Source organism: Triturus cristatus, chromosome 11, assembly GCF_964204655.1.
Source record: "Triturus cristatus chromosome 11, aTriCri1.1, whole genome shotgun sequence".
NCBI classification, from domain to species: Eukaryota; Metazoa; Chordata; class Amphibia; order Caudata; family Salamandridae; genus Triturus; species Triturus cristatus.
Window position 1 is genome coordinate 100330815 of NC_140594.1, and position 20425 is coordinate 100351239.

General features: G+C 46.0%; 1 protein-coding gene across 1 annotated transcript in view; it reads left to right on the forward strand.

Annotated features, from left to right (window-relative positions):
* Positions 1–20425, forward strand: part of MMP11 (matrix metallopeptidase 11) — a 249563-nt gene that overhangs the window by 154890 nt on the left and 74248 nt on the right. The window lies entirely within an intron of this gene.

Here is a 20425-nt window from a genome sequence, read left to right on the forward strand (position 1 = left end):
TTAACGAAAAACCTGTGCCAACCCTGGCCAACTTTTCAAAACCCCGCAAGCACCGGTTCCAAGCGACAACCTTCATAAGATCCCGTATGCACCTGTCTCCACAAACAAGGCCTGAACCCAAGAATAAACCCCAAAGACTCCACACAGCTAAAATTCTTAAAAAGAGGGATGGGAGGGTGGGGGCCAAGAAAACTATTACTAGCTACCCTGCTGCCAGCCACCAGGTCACCAAAACCTAAAATGGTGGCTGGCAAATCCCCTCATAGGATTACATAAGCATTGGGCTACTTGGGCTACAATTGCGCTACACCCTGAAAAAGCCCCAAACCACAAAATGGCCAATCCGGCCAGCCCAGATCCCTCCCAAACTGCCCGGGGGGCAGACCTCACTACGTTCTGCTGCCCCCCAAACCCTCCTTGTACGGACTGCGCTCCTCGGGGCTTATTTATAAACCGCTTGCGCCACTTTTGCGTCATTTTTAACATGGGAAAAGTGACGTACGGGTGGCACAAGGGGCTTGTAAAGAAGCCCCCTCGTGTGTAATTCAGACGCTACTAGCAAAACTTCAAGTTGTCCAAAATACGGCGGCTCCCCTCCTTCAGAAACTCCCATCCGGGACCGCATCCTCTCCTCTTTTGCGCTTGCTTCACTGGCTTCCCGTCCACAAAATAATTATTTTTAAAATCTTCTCTTTAACACACAAATCTCTAAACGGCAAAGGCCCCTGCTACCTTTTTTCAACGCTTACACCCTAGCAGCCAGGCAGACTTTGAAGATCAGCAGATAAAGCTTTGCTACTGTACTACGGATTAGAAAATCTCGCTCAGGTGGCGGATCTTTCTCCTGTCTTGCCCCTTTGTATTGGAATCAGTTACCTTTACACATGCGTAAATGTACTGATCACCTTAAATTCAGAAAACTTCTGAAGACTGAGCTGTTTGGGCTCTAGATGTTTTGTTTATCGCCTGGGACTCTGAGCTGCGCCGAGATACCCCTCCCAGGGTGATTCTCGGGTGTTATAGTTAAATAAACATAAGATAATTTCCTCACAGGCCTCTCACACGCAATAAGTGGGGCACCAGAAATTCTCATGGGATGTTTTATGCATGGAATAAAAGAAGGCCGTTTCACTCAGCCCTCAATAGACCTGCCGAGGCAGCGTCACGGAGGTACCAGGGAGCCATCAATAAAATCGCTCATATAAACTGGAAGAAAGTGGGAGCTCTGACAGGGTATGGTGCGACATACTGTATTTGCAGGTGAGCACAGGTTTGTGCACTTACTGAATAATGTGCATAATTTATGCGTCTAGGAATTTAATTCTCCAGGCTTCCTTTCGCAAGTCCAATTTGAAATAAATAAATAAAATACATAAAAAGACAGTTCTGTTACTGTGTTAGAGTACATGACGTTTGCTGTACGGAGGAGGCTGTTCTGCCAGGTGAGTTGTAGGGTGAACAGAAACACAAAATCCTCTGATTTGAGGGGGAAGGGCACTAACTACCCCGTTGGAGGATTCTCAGCTTATGAAGAGTATATCGGCAAAGTGACCGCTGCCACAGAGTTGGTACGGTGGAGGTGATGCCCCCATAAGGATCATAAAGCAGAGGTAAACCCCCATAAGATTAATAAGGCAGAGATAGATCTGGCATGAGGATAAATAAGCAGAGGTCATTCCACCGTAAGGATAAGAAGGTAAGGCGATTCCGCAGTAAAGATAATAATGCAGGTTTGAATCCGTCGTAAGGCTAGTGAGGGAGAGGTGATTCTGCCATTAGGCTAATAAGTCAGTGGTGATTCTGCCGTAAGGATCATGAGGCAGAGGTGATTCCGCCGTAATGATAAGAAGGTGAGGTGATTCCACAGTAAAGATAATAATGCAGATTCAAATCCGTCGTAAGGCTAGTGAGGCAGAGGTGATTCAGCCGTAAGGATAGTAAGGCAGAGGTGATTCAGCCGTAAGGATAGTAAGGCAGAGGTGATTCTGCCGTAAGGATCGTAAGGCAGAGGTGATTCAGCCGTAAGGATAGTAAGGCAGAGGTGATTCAGCCGTAAGGATAGTAAGGCAGAAGTGATTCTGCCGTAAGGATCGTAAGGCAGAGGTGATTCAGCCGTAAGGATAGTAAGGCAGAGGTGATTCAGCCGTAAGGATACTAAGGCAGAGGTGATTCTGCCGTAAGGATCGTAAGGCAGAGGTGATTCAGCCGTAAGGATAGTAAGGCAGAGGTGATTCAGCCGTAAGGACAGTAAGGCAGAGGTAATTAAGCCGTAAGGATAGTAAGGCAGAGGTGATTCAGCCGTAAGGACAGTAAGGCAGAGGTAATTAAGCCATAAGGATAGTAAGGCAGAGGTGATTCAGCCGTAAGGATAGTAAGGCAGAGGTGATTCAGCCGTAAGGATAGTAAGGCAGAGGTGATTCAGCCGTAAGGATAGTAAGGCAGAGGTGATTCAGCCGTAAGGATAGTAAGTCAATAGTAATCCACTGTATGGGTGATAAGACAGACACAATTCCATTGAAAGTATAATAAGGCAGAGGTGATTCAGCGGTAAGGATAGTAAGGCAGAGGTGATTCAGCCGTAAGGATAGTAACGCAGAGGTGATTCAGCCGTAAGGATAGTAAGGCAGAGGTGATTCAGCCGTAAGGATAGTAAGGCAATAGTAATCCACTGTATGGATGATAAGACAGACACAATTCCATTGAAAGTATAATAAGGCAGAGGTGATTCCACTATAAAGATAATAAGGCCAATGCGATTTCGCTGTAAGGAGAATGAGCCATAGATGTTTCCCCCTTGAGGACAAGAAGGCAAAGGTGATTGCACCATAAGGATAATAAGGCACATTGTAAGTCCACCCCAACGAGATTTCCATCAAGGCAAAGACAGTTCGGTGGGGTCACGGAGAGTGTCCTCTTTGCACTGCTTTCCTCTCAGCAGGTCTTGTTGAGCTTTGGGACCAACTCACTCTACGTTATCCAGAACACGTGGCTTGGCCAGAGCGATCACCTCACCCACGAAGACGGTCCTGGCCATGGAGAGGTGGAAACCAGCTCGAGCTCGAAAGCCACCGGAGGCCAGGACTGGATCCATCTTTAGCCCAGATTCAAAATGCAGGCTTAATTCCCCCTTACACACCATTCTTCAGATTCCAAGGCAAGTGACTGGCCTATCATACTACAGTAAAAAAACAATCACACAGTTCGAGAGGCGAGCATTTTCTGAAACTATTACTACGAGGTGTAGGATCACACAGTGGTAAGCTTCAAACCATCTCTTTAGCCCTGGGTGGAGCATTTAGGAGCCAAGGTCTGACTCTGGATCCACCAGCACATTAACACCACACAGAAGGAACATTCTTCGAAAATTGGGAAAAAGAGCAAAAATGTAGCAATACGCTTTCAGAACTAATATTTTTCAGTAACACTGGACATCAAGCTATTATAATAACTGCTGTAGCACACACTTTCTAGAAGAAAACAAGCATTTACAATGCAACGGTCTCGGCATTGGTAAAGTTAGAGCTATTGGCATTGCTCATGACAATGCCGTTTCTTTAAATGTTTTAAAAACAAAAACATAAACAAAAATAATTTCATGAGCAATGCCAATAGCTCTCTAACTTTACCAATACCGAGACCATTGCATTGTAAATGCTTGTTTTATTTCCTATTAGTTTGCCTTTCCTTGGCGGTCCACCCTTCTCATTAGCCTGTTGCGGTTTCTCCCTATGACATTCTCCTCCTTCATGCTCATAGAGACTGTTGTGTGTAGTCCTGTGGTGGAAATGCAAAACCAATTCAGAGTTCGGCATCGCCACAGTTCCTGTGATTCCCGTGTCTCCCAGTGCCATCCAATAACCGCACAAACCATGCAGTGTGTTGCCAACTGTTTAAACAAATAATTTGATTTCAATTAGCCTGCACGCTATCATATGTAAAATATTAATATGCACACACTTAGCATCTCCCATCATCCCTAAACACAACTGCCGGGCAGTTCGTTTTCGTTTGACCTGCTAAGTCTGGCCATCTGTAGATGTGCACCTGCCACACGACCACGGGTAACCAGATGTAAAAGGATAATAAATGGGAAAATTGCTAACGAGAGTATTAGCACGTGTCAGTCCCCCCAAAAGTAAATTTCACTGTGCTGCATTATTTATTTCCCCAAATATAAGGCTGGTGTTAATAAGCTTTTTACTATCTGCTTTCAACAGTTTTGGGTTTCTCTGAGGCACTATGTCGGTATTAATACATCATTGAGTATTCATTCAGGTCAATGTTTTATTTAACTTAAGAATTGTGAAAAATGGGAGCATCGAACCACATAATGTAGGTTGCAACATATGGCGAGCCACTGAGTCCGGAAGAACAAGGTCTGCTTAAGAGAAGAATCACTTGAATCTCTATATGAGCGACAACACTTTATCATGACCATGATGTGATGTTATGACACAGGAACGATAACAAACAGTAAAGGGATAGCGACGATAGTGGACAACATGCGCAACATTTAGGAAGGCTGCGATCATACAGACAATCGTGCACCTTTTTGCATACAAGAAATTCAAACCACGCATACATACGTGCGATCACAGGACAAGAAACACACAATAACACGTGAAAGCAACAACGAAAGTGACAATCCTTTCAGTTGCAGACCCCAAACCATGCAACCCTGTATCACTAACTTCGGAAGCAGACTTATTTGGGATTTAGAAAAAATAAAAAAGGTCTTACCCATTCACACAACCAGGCAAACCAAAACACTTTAAACAATTGCTTCCTTTGCTTTTAAGTATGATCAATGATGTATGTACCCCTTAACCAGACCAGGCGAATGTTATCTTCGCATTTAGAGATTACTTTTTCACCCACCTGGAATTGTTTTTAATCTCAGCATAAAGGAGTTTTCCCCAGTCCAATAACGCGTTCTTCTACCTCCCGGGGCGTTGATGCGCCATTCTGTTCTCTTCTTGTGCCACTAAATACCCATCTGTTCCTCTTAACGGACTATTAAAGCTGCTGCAGATACGCCTGTCTCTTTCTCGAGCTATTGAACCGGTTTACAATCATACCTGCCGTGACTCACACTGTTACGACCGGTTACAGTCTTGCATGCCCTTTTCTTGGGATATTACGGTTGCCTCCTACCCAAGAACTGTTTCTTCTCAGGCTGTTGCTTGCCACTGTCCTGTCTGCTACATTCTCGTGCACTCAGTGCTACTGGAGCAATGTAAGCCTCTTCCCTGGACAACCAATGCAGATCTGGACTGTCTGTCCAAATGGCATGCAATTAACGGAGGTTAAAGGCCGCACTATCCCCATCTCTCCCATGCCCCCAACTTACCTCAGTCGCCTCGGCCGGTGTGAGCCCCTGTCAGGTTCAGGGAAAGCTTGACTCTTAGCAGTGGGACAGGAATCCCCACTCACCGGCCATCTTGAACATCCGGCTCGACGACGTGTACATCTATACGTCACTCACCCGGCGTTATTGCGTCACGCGAAGCACCCCGGCCTTGAAAGGATGCTTCTGCCCTTCGATTGGGATCGCATCTATTTAGCGACAGTTTTAAGTATTCCTCAGCAGTGACCCTAAGTGCATGAAGGAAATAAGACTGCGAACTGTCCGGGTCGCTCTGTCTGTAGACATAAAAGAAGGGCTACGATGGACTGGTTCTTGCTGAGGAACTGGGTGGCTCACTGGGAATTAAGCTATTAGATTGTCTTATTTGCTTTTTTAAAAAAAGGATTGTAAGAATTTCCAAATTACGCCAAGTACACGTCGGTTCCAAACATTTTATGAGAGTTTTTAAAATCCAGTACGCCATAGAAAGTTATGTAATTATTATATCTTATTTACAATACTATCATTATAAAAAGTCCGATTAATTTATTTTTGAAATTGTGTTGCTCCGGCTATAATATTACAAAAAACAGTATTTCTGGCGTTTGTTTGGTTGCTCGCGCCCTTATTATTACGAAACTAGTCCATACTAAGATGGCCGTTACTTTCGCTGAAGTTTGTTAAAGGGAATTCAACCTCTCACCCCTTTCCATCTAGGCTGTCCCTACAAGGCCTTAAGTTTCCTGTTCGAAAATGTCTGCTCGTTTTTACGTGTCTTCTAGAAACAGTGTCTCCATGTTTAAAGTCCTCTGTCTATGCCCATACATGTACTCAGGGACAGCTGGAAGAGGACGTACCTAATTAAGTTCTACGGACGCGTAATTCAGTTTTTCTGTAATCGGAACCGACTGCTATGAGCGAGAGCATCTTAATGTTTTTTTTGTTTAGTGAGTTTAGTCTTGTGTTCTCAGAAGAATGCTTTAAATGTATTACGCCAGTTTGTGGGGGAATCGGAGAATGTTGATGTAAAAGCTCACGGCTGAATCAATATGAATGGGAAGACATTCTCAATTTGCGATTCTCAATTAGAGAATCGCAAATTGAGAATGCAATTTCAAGTGTGCCAGGGTGTCAAAAGGACACCCTGTTGCACCCCTGAAATGAGCAAGGGTGCACATGTGGCACACATACATGCCATAAGGACATGTGTGTGCACCACATGCCACTTTGAAAAATGCAAAAATATGCATTTTTGAAAGAAATCGCAAATTACCACCAACCTGTAGTTGGTGGTAATTTGCGATTCCTTAAGGCCAAATTGCACTTTTTTGGTGCTTCTTACATTGCATTTAAGGAATCTCAAAATTTGCGATTCCTTAAATGCAATTGCAAAATAAGGAATCGCAAATTTAGCGATTCCTTATTTTGCACGCAGATTTGCCTTCCTACATACCACTTAGCAAAATTGCGATCGCAAACGCCGAAATTCGCCGAATTTCGGCGTTTTTTGCTTTCTACATATGGCCCCAACTCACTCAAGAGTCGGCGCTTTCCTAAATGACCACCATACTCAAAACACAAATTGACAGCATATTCGCCGATTTCACTGGCTTCCTTTTGAACAGAGAGTGCGCTTTAAAACGCTGTGCATCACTCACAGAATTTTGGTGGACAGCGGCCCCAGAATCCTGAGCGATTTATGTTCCCCACACACCCGCTACGCTCGGCAGACTTGCTTCAGACCAGAATTCCCCGCATACATAGGACCAGAGCAGGTGGGTGCTCTTTTAGGCAGTTAGCCCCTGCCCTTTAGAACTCCCTCCCCATTCACATCCGTAGTACCCTGGACCACCTTACTTTTAGAAGATTGGTAAAGACATGCAGGCACATGCACCAAAGGAAAAACCGGTCGCAAACGGGCAGATTCTCAGAATATGCCCCTTTGCATCATCCCAAATGCAAAAATCGCAATTTAAGGAATCTCTAAATTGCGATTACTTAAATTGCGATTGCATTTAAGGAATCCCAAATTGAGATTCCTTAAATGCAATGCATTAAAGTAAAAAAAATTGCGATTTCGCTAATAGGGGGAGCAAATTACCATCAAGTTGAACTTCATGGTAATTTGCAAAAACTTTGAAAAATGCACTTTTGTGCATTTTTCAAAGTTTCATGTTGCTCACACACATGCCCTTAGGGCCTGTGTGTGTGCAACATATGTGCACAGATCAATTTCAAGGGTGCAATAGGGTGTCATTTTGATACCCTTGCACCCTTGAAATTGCATGAGCAATTTGCGAGTACCTACTGGTACTCGCAAATTGCTCATGCAATCTCCAGGTCATGCCTATGGGCCTTCAGGCCCATAGGAATGAATGGGATGGCATTCCTTAATTGCGACCCGCAATTTGCGAGTCGCAATTAAGGAATGTGTAGGAATCGCTATTTGTATAGCGATTCCTACATGCATAAGCTTTTGCAATTCCTTAATTGCGATTCCTTAATAATCGCAATTAAGGAATCGCAAAAGCCTACGTTGTTGCATGTGCCAGATGGCTCTTTACGCAATGCTCATTTTCCTCTGTTCTGTCGTCTCACTTGGTCGTTTTTTAGCGCTGGGACGCCCCGTTGCTGGGGCAGCCATGCGCTCTATAAATACTATAACATTTAACATTGCGATTGCTCTGTACACAGAAACAAATGCTTACGCCCCAGTGTTTTAGTGGATGAGAGGAGAGGGGTCTGCAGCTGTCTACTCAGGTTTAACAAATGTGCTTGCCTGAAGAGCTTTCTGCTTATTTCTGCTTATTTATGTCTATTTGAAGTTTTCAAAGTAACATTTTTGACCTGTAAAAAGCTGCACTTTACTTTTGAGAGCAGCTCATGTATTATTGCTGCTAGTCTTTTTCCTGGCTCCTCACCTTCCGCTCTCTGCAGCATTTAGGCTTTCAGCTCTCCTGCGACTCGAACAAGTCGCGCTCTCTTTCCCCTGCTCCAGGGATGTACTTCTTTCATTCCTGAGCTCTCCGGTCTGCTGCGGGTTTCCCGCTTGTGCGGAGAGAGTCATTCTATTTTTTTTAGTGCTTCTCTGAGCCGGACACCTCTCGGAGGTCGGCGGTCCAGCTCGCTTTGCACTTCCCGGTCTCGGGGTATTTACACCCATGCATCTACGAGCGCACAGCGGACACGTGCATCGGGTGTGCCAAAGGCAAGCCCGCCTGCGCCCGTCCGCGCCTGGCCCCCGCCAGGGGCTAGGCATGCTGCCCATTTTCCTCCAGGAAATGAGGACGCCTTGGCTAAAACTTACTCCAAGTTGCAGCTTCTTGAGCTGCGCCCTAAATCTCATCTCTAGGGGTGCAAGGAGAATTGGTATTTCAACAAGGGGGATGCTGTACCCTGTCAACATTGAAAATGAAGGCCCATTAACAGTAGGGTTTCCCATCTTGGTCGTCTCAAAACAGCGCAGGGAGTGGAGGGAAAGACGGAGACCAAGAAAAAAGCTGAGGGCAGGACAGATCCACTTCGGGGAGCGCTGATGAACGCTCGTTCCACGATTAAACACAAAGCTGAAGGTGCCTTGACAATTCAATCACAACATTTAGATTGTCTGTTCATTACCGAGATATATGCCGGGGTCTGTTCAGGCCCCGACCTGGTCGAAGCTGTCCCCCCAGGCTATACTATATTTAAACAAGACCACTCAGACAGAAGAGGAGGCGGACTAGCCTTGGTGGCTAGGGACTCCCTCAGATGCAAACTCAATGCTGTGGAAGTGACTCCTGGCACTACACTGGAAGCTGCCTCTCTCAGGATCAAACTATCCAAGAACTTTTGCGTCTCAGACCTTCTTTATGGAGTCCTGGTGCAAAACCTTTGAACCATTTGCTACTACTGCCCACTATACGATCCTAGGGGACTTCAATTTTCATCTTGAAAACCACCTAGATAAAGAGACAGCCCCCCTTGTAGATCTTATGTCTTCTATGGGGTTTGTGCAGCGGGTCCACTTGCCCACCCACACAGCTGGCCAAACTCTGGATGGCATTTTTAGCAATCACAATGACTTGATGATTGAGGCAGTCCAACCCCTCAGCTGGGTGGACCATTGGCTAATCAAATTTTAAATCTCCCCCTCCTTACCACCAGAAGGAAGGAGGGCCCCCCACTGGGTACTGTCGCTGCAGAAAATTGGACAAGATCACAGCCACTAGCTGGGTGGCTGCCTTGGCCTCGATCCCTGCCAGGAGGTACATCACTCCCCCCCCATACAGCAGAGGGCTTTTGGGACTGGATTAATAGGGCCCTAGACACAGTTGCCCCTTTCCAAAACTGTATTATTAAAAGGACAAAACCTTCTGCCCCATGGTTCTCGAAAGAACTTATGGCCCTGAGGCATGAATGCTGTAGACAAGAACGCAAATGGCACAGTGACCCCTGCCCCTGGGAGAAAGCCAAGCAGCGCTCACTGCTACGGAACTACAAAGATGCCATTTTCCAGGCTAAATCCCATTTTGTTACTGAAACGATTTTGTCAGCAGACAATTCCTCCAGTACGCTCTTTCAGATAACTAAGGAAATCTCAGAACCACCCCAGCAACAAACCTATGATTCCCTCCCAAGATTTCTGCGATAACGTAGCAATCTATTTTCAGGAGAAAGTCCTGAAGATCTTCCATGAGTTAGCTCCTTCTATAGATATTGTGTCTGTTAGTGAGGAAACCATGGAGGACAGTGGTGAACCGAGTATGGAGAAACGCCTACAGGTCACCAGGAAGAACGTTTTGTCTTCCTTTTCACCTATTTCGATTCAACAAACTAAAGATCTTCTCCTTGGTCTTAAATCCAGAGTGCCCTCTAACCCTTGCATGCCCTCCACACTTAAACTGGTGCCGCATTTAGCAGCTAATTGCTGTGCAAGGTATTCAATGGAATAGTCTCGTCCGGCTGCTACCCAGCTATCTGGAAGGAAGCCATTGTTCTTCCGCTCCTAAAGAAACCCAATGCCAACCCCTTGGAGCTAAAGAATTTCCGTCCTATCTCCCTTCTTCCCACTCCGGCAACAATCCTGGAGGAATTCATTAATACTGAATTGAAGTACATTGACTTAGAGGAAATCTTAGATCATTCCCAGGATGGATTCCGCGCTGGTCACAGCACCGAATCTGCCCTTACTGCAGCCACTGACTGCATTCGGTGGCAGGTAGACCAAGGGGGCTCGGCAGTGTTGATTGTGCTTTATTTATCGGCAGCATTCAACACCGTCTCCCCAGCGCACATGGTCCAACGCTTGCGGGAAGTGGGGGTCAAAGGAAAAGCCCTGCAGCTTCTCCATTCCTTTTTAACAGGTAGAATGCACACAGTCAGCCGCGGAGGCTTCAGAACAAAAGCATTCGACATCCCATGTGGGGTCCCTTAGGGCTCTTCGCTTAGCCTCACTCTTTTTAATCTTTATGTATCCCCTCTGGCCGAACTGGTGAGATCCTATGGATTCCGGGTGCTTTCCTACGCGGACGACACCCACATTATTTTTCCCATCACCAACGACTTGTATTTAGTTGCATAGAAGTTAAATCTATGTATGTCAAACATCATTTGCTGGATGAAGAGCAATTCTCTAAAGATCAATACAGACAAGACCGAGGTACTTGTTTTTGGACCACAGAACTCCATCTGGTCTAATGCCTGGTGGCCTGCAGAATGCGGGCCTCTTCCTGCCTCGGTAAAAACAGCTAAAAATCTGGGGGTTATTTTTGATGAGGGCCTGACCTTTCATGCCCAAGTCAATCGTACAGTTGGTACTTGTTTCTATATTTTAAGAACCCTCAGAAAGGTGCTTCCACTCATTCCCTGTGAATTGCATCGGCCCACTATCATCGCACTGATTACCTCTCGTCTTGATTACTGCAAAGCCCTGTACCTCAATATCACTGCAACGTCACTGAATAAGCTTCAGGTGGTACAGAACGCAGCAGCAAGACTGACTTTAAATATTCCCAAGCATCAGTCTGCCATAGAGGGGATCCGTACCTTACACTGGCTCCCTGTCAGGGAGCGTAATTCATTCAAGGTCTTAAGTACGGTATAGAAGGCCGTGCATAGCAGAGGCTCGCCCCAACTCAAATCCTTGTTTCAATGGTATACTCCAGGGAGGACTCTGAGATCATCCACACAGAAAAAACTGGTCTCCCCAGATTTCGCAAATCCAGATTGGGCGGCCGCTCATTTTCGGTTGCTGCTGTCAAACTCTGGAACTCACTCCCCCTTTCCATCGCCAACGCAAGCTCTCTTGCTGCTTTCAGGAAACTCCGGGAAACATGGCTGTTCCCCTCTTAATCAGCTGCTGCGCTTTTCCCTCTGCTTTTGTCTGCCCAGCTCCTTGATACCGTCGGGTATAGTGCGCTTTACAAATATTATCCTATCCTATCCTACTGTAGTCACGACAACGAAGCATTCAATCAATCAATCAGGGTTCTAATAAAGTGCAGATACTCCCCCGTTAGGATCTCAAGGGGCTTAAAAGGATCCTCAACAGAAAAGGAAAACACCGGCTCCTGCTTCACTTGTAATAAGGATTTTAGAAATGCCTTTCTTTAATGAAGTCTGGTTAGCATTTGGGACTGACCGCCCATTCACCAATAATCCCCGGTACCATACAGTATTGTCTCTGCTGAGGCAGCCGGTAGCTTCAAGTTGGAATTGTCTGGTAGTGATCACGTGATGCAACGCGGCCTGAATTCTCCCCAAGTGGCTTTGATGCGACTGTTCAACCAGGAATTTGCCCAAAGTGGTTAAGGAGCAGTATGCCTCTGGGCAGTAGCTACTAGAGTCAGGAAGAATATAACAAGCACTAGCAAAGCCAAGAATTCTGGGTTTAATGTGCTAACACATGTAGCATTCGTACGGTAGAGCCAGCAGGAATGGAGTGCAATGGCTATAGTTGTAAAGTAGTCCGTAAAGCAGATCGATGCAAGCACTCAAATTGAAAGGAAATGATTCACCCGGACAGCTAATAGTATTAGGCGAGGAATAAATACCCCACTGGGCTGAGTTTAAATGTGATTGACGAAGTCGGAAACCAATGGCTGCATGAGGAAGGTATTAGAAAGCCTATGGTTAACAGGGGTGAATGCAAAGCCCACTCTATGTCCATTGTTAGCAATATGTCTCTTTGACTGCTGCACTGTCGCAACACCAGAGATAATCAAGTTACTGTGTGAGCAGTGAGTAGATTAGAGACCAGTGAATGTGCTGTCTTACATTGTGCCCAAGGATTCGTTATCTAGATGTACGCACTCTTTCTAGCCGTCGCCAGGAACAGTTCAAGTCTGTGGCACAGATTTTTGCGCAGAACAAGGAGAATTCTTAGTCCTCCACAGACTTCTGAGCACTGCAGCTGATTCCTTATTTTTCCATAGATTTCCGAAATTTTACACACATTTTCCAGGAAATTTTAGAACTTATCCTTCAGATTTTCTATTTCTACCGAAATTTCTGAGCAAAGAAAAAGTTTGTAGAAGCATCAGAAAGGAAGAATGGCTGGATGCAAGGAGGTGGAGCAGCAGCGACGGCTCTTAACATTGACTTCCACCACGGCACGCGCAGGCGGAGCTGCTCGGGCACGGAGAGCTCTGCTGAGGTGTAAGCTGGGCTGAGCAGTGGCCACCTTCATCTTAAATCTTTGCAGTGAAGCCCCCCGCGCAGGTGCTCAGTCACCCAGTGACCCCTGTCTTCTGTAGCTGAATGCACAGAATACCGGTGCACTTTTTAGGTTACAAACATGCAGAGGGACAGCAGAGGAAGGGTGTGTGAGGGCGCGGGCACAGAGAGGACGCTTAGTGATGTGTATGGGTGGGAGATGTGTGAGGGAGCAGAGACACAGGCATTAGGAGTAACACGTGGAAGCTTATGAGAGATGTGGACAAGTGGGACATAGATTCGAAATAGAACAATTGAGTTGTTTTCCAATCAATCAGGAATGTTGGGGCTGGAGAGGGTCGCGCTGTTTTAGGGCTCAGGACAGGGGTTGGGTATTTATTAAATAGGGTTGGGAGCCAGGGGGGCACAGGGCACCAGTTTGAGTGCAAGGGGCCAGGGAAAACCTTTACCACGCATATGCCTTTAACATATATGCCTTTCCAAAGAAATTCGTTGTAAAGGCATGCGTCATAAAGGCATATTCGTTGTAGAAAAATGTGTGGTAAAGGTTATGCGTTGTAAAGGCATTGACACGGGGATGTAAAACATTTCCTATGTTGCAAATTGGTTAACCAAATTCAATTTAGCATTCTCAATGTTTTCACACATCACTGGGGGAGGGGCTGCATTAAATTATATTATTTTTAATAAGGAGTGAGGTAAACACAAGAGTTGCTGTCAGTGAATAAGAAACAGAGGGGAAAATTTGCAGATATGTTGCTGTACATGCCATTCACAGTTTTGATTTAGCGCTTAATATAAATGATAGCAAATATAACAAGGAAAGCACACGACAATTAACTAGGGAAGTCAAGAGTATAAGTCAGATCTCCTCTTCTACTTAACCACTGAAGCACACCTCCTCTCCCAGTAAGAAATTAAGAAAAAGAAGAGAGAGACATGGAGAGAGTGTGAGAACGAGAACAAGAGAGACTTAACGAGCTAGAGAGAAGATAGGGAAATGGAAGCGATAGAAAAACAAGATGAGGAAGGAGCAAGAGACAAAAAGGGGACAGGGAGAGGAAGAGAGAGAGTGAGTAAAAGAGAGAGAAAGTAAAATAGAGATGGCAGAGAGAAGGGAAGTGAGGGAAATGTAGTATGAGTAAGAGATGGAAAAGAAAGGTCAAAGGAGGGGTAGAGACACTTTTTATAAGCAGGATCCTAAACAAGATGGCGAGTTCTCAGAGTGATTTAAAGCCACAACTAGATGAGTGTCATCGGAATACGTGGCTATATTAATACCATGTGGAAGAACAATATCTGCGAGGGGTCTTATATAAACATTAAACAATGTAGGACTCAGGGACGAGCCCTGAGGAAGTCCTCATCTGAGTGACATACCCTTGTAGGTATTACCGCCTTCAAAGACCTGAAAAGTCCTACCTTCCAAGATGGACTGCAGCCAGGTGATAACACCACCTGAAACTCCGGCATTCCTCAGTTTGTTGATAAGGGTGTCACAATTAACATATCCCTTGGATGCTCATTTGGGGAGGCAAAGCACGTGTTTTGATACCTTCCTCAGTAAGTTAAGACTGGAGAAGGCACAAGAACATGGGCATAGCCAAGATTTAGGCAACAACAGGGCATCAATCTGTCCAACTCCTATGTGACGGTTTCTTTAAGAAGTGCGGGCAGTGATAGGTTTCAGATGGGGGAGCCACTAAGCTGGCGGAAACACTCTTCAAGTGGGCACCTTCCTGCTGACAGGGTCACAGAATGCCTGCCCTATTCATTGCGGACATTGCAACTCCATGACTGTCATGCTAGTCCAGTCTGAAAACGCTGGACGGCAAAAAAACACCAAAAATGTCCGCCATGCTCTCAGAGAAACCTCCCAGCACGTCAGGCACAATGCTTTAGTTGGGTGGTTGTTTTTGGAAAACAAAATTAGCACTGGCAAAGTCAGTAGGTCTGGCTCGCATTTTGAGTCCGCATAACAACTTTAAAAAAGTGGAAAAAACAATTGCTTTGTGTACACAATTCATCTATGAGATAATTAATTTAATGAGTGATGATTTAGCATATTTTTGATATGTAAATAGCCACATACGCAGTGCAATGCAAGCACTCCATAGGACAAGGAACGGGAGCAGCAAGATGGGGCACAGTTCTGGAGATCGCTGGGGTCTGTGGAGTGTTTCTTTAGGAGAGGTCTGACCTCTGCGTGTTTCTATGCGTTGGGAAAGGTGGCTGTCGTGACGGATGCGTTGAGGCTGATAGTGATTCACCTACTGAACTCCAGCATGTTTATTTTGGGGGCGCTGAAGCACCCCTGCATCACTATTGTGTTTCAAGGGGAAAAGCTGGAATTACAAGTCCCAACAGGCACAGCGCTGTTGGAAAAAAAGCACGGGACAGACTAAAGGTAACCCTGGGGACCTGGGACTATCTAACGTCCTTGGAAGGGAGATTGAGCGGCAATACTTCGTGAGACCTTCACTTAAAACCTGGGAGAAGCCGCCACACTCGTGCTAAATGCACAGTGAAACACAACAAAACATTTCCTACAAGGCGGCAAAAGGGGTTTGCAGAAGCAGTTAAAAGTCAGAGGGCCGCATGCATCAAACAAAGAACCGGTCGCAAACGGGCAGATTCTCAGAATCTGCCCCTTTGCGACCGGTATTTTTGCATTTGGGATGCATCATCCCAAATGCAAAAATCGCAATTTAAGTAATCTCAAAATTGCGATTACTTAAATTGCGATTGCATTTAAGGAATCCCAAATTGAGATTCCTTAAATGCAATGAATTAAAGTAAAAACGTTAGCGATTTCGCTAATAGGGTGCACAAATTACCATGAAGTTGGTCTTCATGGTAATTTGCAAAACTTTTGAAAAAAGCACATTTGTGCATTTTTCAAAGTTTCATGTTGCGCACTGTGCGCAAAATATGTGCACAGGTCAATTCCAGGGGTCCAACAGGGTGTCCTTTTGACACCTTTGCACCCTGAAATTGCATGCGCAATTTGCGAGTACCTATTGGCACTCGCAAATTGCGCTTGCAATTTCCCATTCATTCCTATGGGCCTGTAGGCCCATAGGAATGAATGGGAAGCTATTCCTTATTTGCAACTCGCAATTTGCGAGTCGCAAATAAATAAGGAATGTGTAGGAATCGCTATTATTATAGCGATTCCTACATGCATAGGATTTTGCGAGTCCTTAATTGCGAATCCTTTATATTCGCAATTAAGGACTCGCAAAATCCTAGCTTGATGCATGTGCCAGAGAGTAGTTTGGTTCCCTGTCAATATCCGAAACCCCACCACATCAGGAAGGCACTGTGTGAACGTCACTCGGTGCACGCGATATTTGCTCACACTTACACGGGGGGCGGGGGTCTCCCTAGGGTGCGGGATGCAGGTGAACAAAGCAGATGTAACATTTTATTAGAGGGCTGCAGCTGGACTTCCCTGTCCACCCTCCCCCTCCCCAGTGCAGCCGCAGACCTCTCCAGAAGGTCCCCTACTCTTTCCGCAACCTGCTGTTGGCGTGGGGGCTGTTTCCTTCTTGCCACCCCCTCCCCCTCCCCGGACCCGAAGCCGCAGGGAGCACGCATCTTTATAGCAGCCAGGAGGGGTTGCAGCTGTAGGCCTGGGCGTCTTATTCTTCGATTGCAGGTGTAAGGGGAGCAGGTGGGGGTTAAAGGGAGTGGGGGTGGGGGTGTAGGAATGCTGCCATTTCCTTTCTTTAGTTGCTGGACTCTTGTTAAGCACACTTCCTGTCACACCCTCCCGGCTGACATAACAAGCACAGCTGGGCTCCGGCAGGCCTAGCGCCCGGGGCAGGTGCACGCTGCCCCGCTGCTGTGAGGCGAGGGTCTGGGACCCAGGGCGGAGCCCCCCTCACCGAGAGATCTGGGAGGCAGGGCACACCGGGACATGTGTGCTATGCATTTATATAGCGCCGACGCCCTCTACAAAGCACTACTGAAGATAGAAATCTAGCAGGTCGATTCAAAAACTCCCCCAGTGAAAGCTGCGCATTGTATCACGTGGATTTATATCTATGTTTTGAGCGAATTTACAACTTTCTCGGCAGTTGAAGAATGCAAGGTGTGGTCGTGGGAAGCTGCCATTGTTGACGTTTTTCAGCAGTGCTCACATGAAAATGAACCCTACACACGGAATGTGCAGGTGAGATACAGAACTCTCATTTGCACCGCAAACGTTTTTTGCTTCTCCTTGGAAAACCCCTCCCTCCACACCCCAATGAGTTTCCTACTAAAGTGTTTAGAGCGATGGACTCTGCGGGGCTTTAAGCAGTGTTTTCTCGAAGTCAGTTATGATTTACTCTGGCAATACAATGGAATGTGACCTTTGCCCTGTAGGATCCCCGTCTGAAACTTGATCAGTTCACTCCTTCCAAGAAACGTGTTTACTGGGCTATTGGTAGAGAATAATACAGGGAACTCCTTATTAGGAAAATCACATACTAGGAAAAACCAATGGTTCCAAAGGAGCCAGTTAAGGGTTAAGAAGTAAACTACTGCTGGTGTGTGCTGTATATTCATGAAAACACACACACGCACACGCACACACACACAAAGCCAGTGAAATGGGTTTGTTAAGAGTTGACACGTCCACCCTGGTGGGCATGCCTCAGTGGCTCTCATCCAGTACTCTAAAGGGAAATATAGAACTGCGGGTACTCACTGATTAGAGCTGTTGTTTCCTCCTGAGAAGTGCTGGAACTCTACCACTATAAGTATTGCACCACTGCTGAGAAGTGCAGGTACTCTACCATTATAGGTGTTGCACCACTGCTGAGAAGTGCAGGTACTCTACCATGATAAGTATTGCACCACTGCTGAGAAGTGCAGGTACTCTACCATAATAAGTATCGCACCACTCGCACCACTGCTGAGAAGTGCAGGTACTCTACCATAAAAAGTATTGCACCACTGGTGAGAAGTGCTGGTACTCTACCATTACAGGTGTTGCACCACTGCTGAGAAGTGCAGGTACTCTACCATAATAAGTATTGCACCACTGCTGAGAAGTGCAGGTACTCTACCATAATTGGTATTGCAAAACTGCTGAGAAGTGCTGGTACTCTACCATTATAAGTATTGCACCACTGCTGAGAAGTGCAGGTACTCTACCATAATAAGTATTGCACCACTGCTGAGAAGTGCAGGTACTCTACCATAATAGGTATTGCACCACTGCTGAGAAGTGCAGGTACTCTACCATAATAGGTATTGCACCACTGCTGAGAAGTGCAGGTACTCTACCATAATTGGTATTGCAAAACTGCTGAGAAGTGCTGGTACTCTACCATTATAAGTATTGCACCACTGCTGAGAAGTGCAGGTACTCTACCATAATAAGTATTGAACCACTGCTGAGAAGTGCCGGTACTCTACCATTATAGGTGTTGCACCACTGCTGAGAAGTGCAGGTACTCTACCATAATAAGTATTGCACCACTGCTGAGAAGTGCAGGTACTCTACCATAATTGGTATTGCAAAACTGCTGAGAAGTGCTGGTACTCTACCATTATAAGTATTGCACCACTGCTGAGAAGTGCAGGTACTCTACCATAATAAGTATTGCACCACTGCTGAGAAGTGCAGGTACTCTACCATAATAAGTATTGCACCACTGCTGAGAAGTGCAGGTACTCTACCATAATAAGTATTGCACCACTGCTGAGAAGTGCTGGTACTCTACCATAAAAACTATTGCACCACTGGTGAGAAGTGCTGGTACTCTACCATTACAGGTGTTGCACCACTGCTGAGAAGTGCAGGTACTCTACCATAATAAGTATTGCACCACTGCTGAGAAGTGCAGGTACTCTACCATAATTGGTATTGCAAAACTGCTGAGAAGTGCTGGTACTCTACCATTATAAGTATTGCACCACTGCTGAGAAGTGCAGGTACTCTACCATAATAAGTATTGCACCACTGCTGAGAAGTGCAGGTACTCTACCATAATAAGTATTGCACCACTGCTGAGAAGTGCAGGTACTCTACCATAATAAGTATTGCACCACTGGTGAGAAGTGCTGGTACTCTACCATTATAGGTATTGCACCACTGCTGAGAAGTGCAGGTACTCTACCATAATAAGTATTGCACCACTGCTGAGAAGTGCTGGTACTCTACCATTATAGGTATTGCACCACTGCTGAGAAGTGCAGGTACTCTACCATAATAAGTATTGCACCACTGCTGAGAAGTGCAGGTACTCTACCATAATAAGTATTGCACCACTGCTGAGAAGTGCAGGTACTCTACCATAATAAGTATTGCACCACTGGTGAGAAGTGCTGGTACTCTACCATTATAGGTATTGCACCACTGCTGAGAAGTGCAGGTACTCTACCATTATAGGTATTGCACCACTGCTGAGAAGTGCAGGTACTCTACCATAATAAGTATTGCACCACTGCTGAGAAGTGACTGGGAGTCAAATTGAGCCCTGGCAACAATGTGCAAACCAGCCCCACACAGCTCTGTGCTGGTGAGCAGAGGGAGCAAGCAATCTTTTGTTGACTGGATACCTGTGTTGAGGGGCTGCACCGCAAACACATTTTGAGAAAAAAGCTTCAAAAGGTGCAAATTAAATCCGACCTTTTTACATACATTAGCTGCGCGCGTTCAGTGCTCTACCAGGCAGTGCAACCAGCCCTGATAGCAGCCCACCCTTCACCGTGCAGACCGCCAAGGGAGGGCCAATGCGCCCACATGTCCAGTCATTTCGGCCCTGGAACTGATAACTCCACCCTGGGCAGGCAGTCCTGGCCCAGTGGATGAGAGCGCTCTAATGGCACAAACGTCAGAGGGGGTGGGGGCCAGCAAGGAAAAAGTGATTCTCTACCTATGCAGCTGTAAGGACATGATGGCCCAACCCATTCTTGGACGAGAAAAGACTGCACCGCATGGGATTAGCCACATGGGATTATTTACAGAAAGGAGAGAACGGATGCCCGGGCCAGACCCATGGCTTGAATGCGCGCCCCCTTCGGGAAAGCCTTGGCATGGCTCTCGGCACAGATGCAACACGAGGCCAGCAGGCCCTTCGACCTCAGCATGTGCCTCGGAATCCACTATCACTAATATATTTAGTATATTTCAGTCAATGTATGAAACACTATGTTAAAAGATATTTCACAAATGCATATCATCTGTGCTTGAGTGAGCTAAAGTGGACGGCTGTTCTCAATATGTGCCCTGGCGAGGCGACTGAAGCAAATCAAAGACGTCTCGTTTTGAAACATACAGCCATAACTCAGGTACCGATGATGCACGCAGTCATGAACGAGGGCTATGCAAATCATCTATACATGTTAGTCTGTTCGGAATAGGGTTAGGTGCTAATGAAGCAAGAGCACAGGTCCAATTCGAACCGATTGAGAGATGGCAGGGCG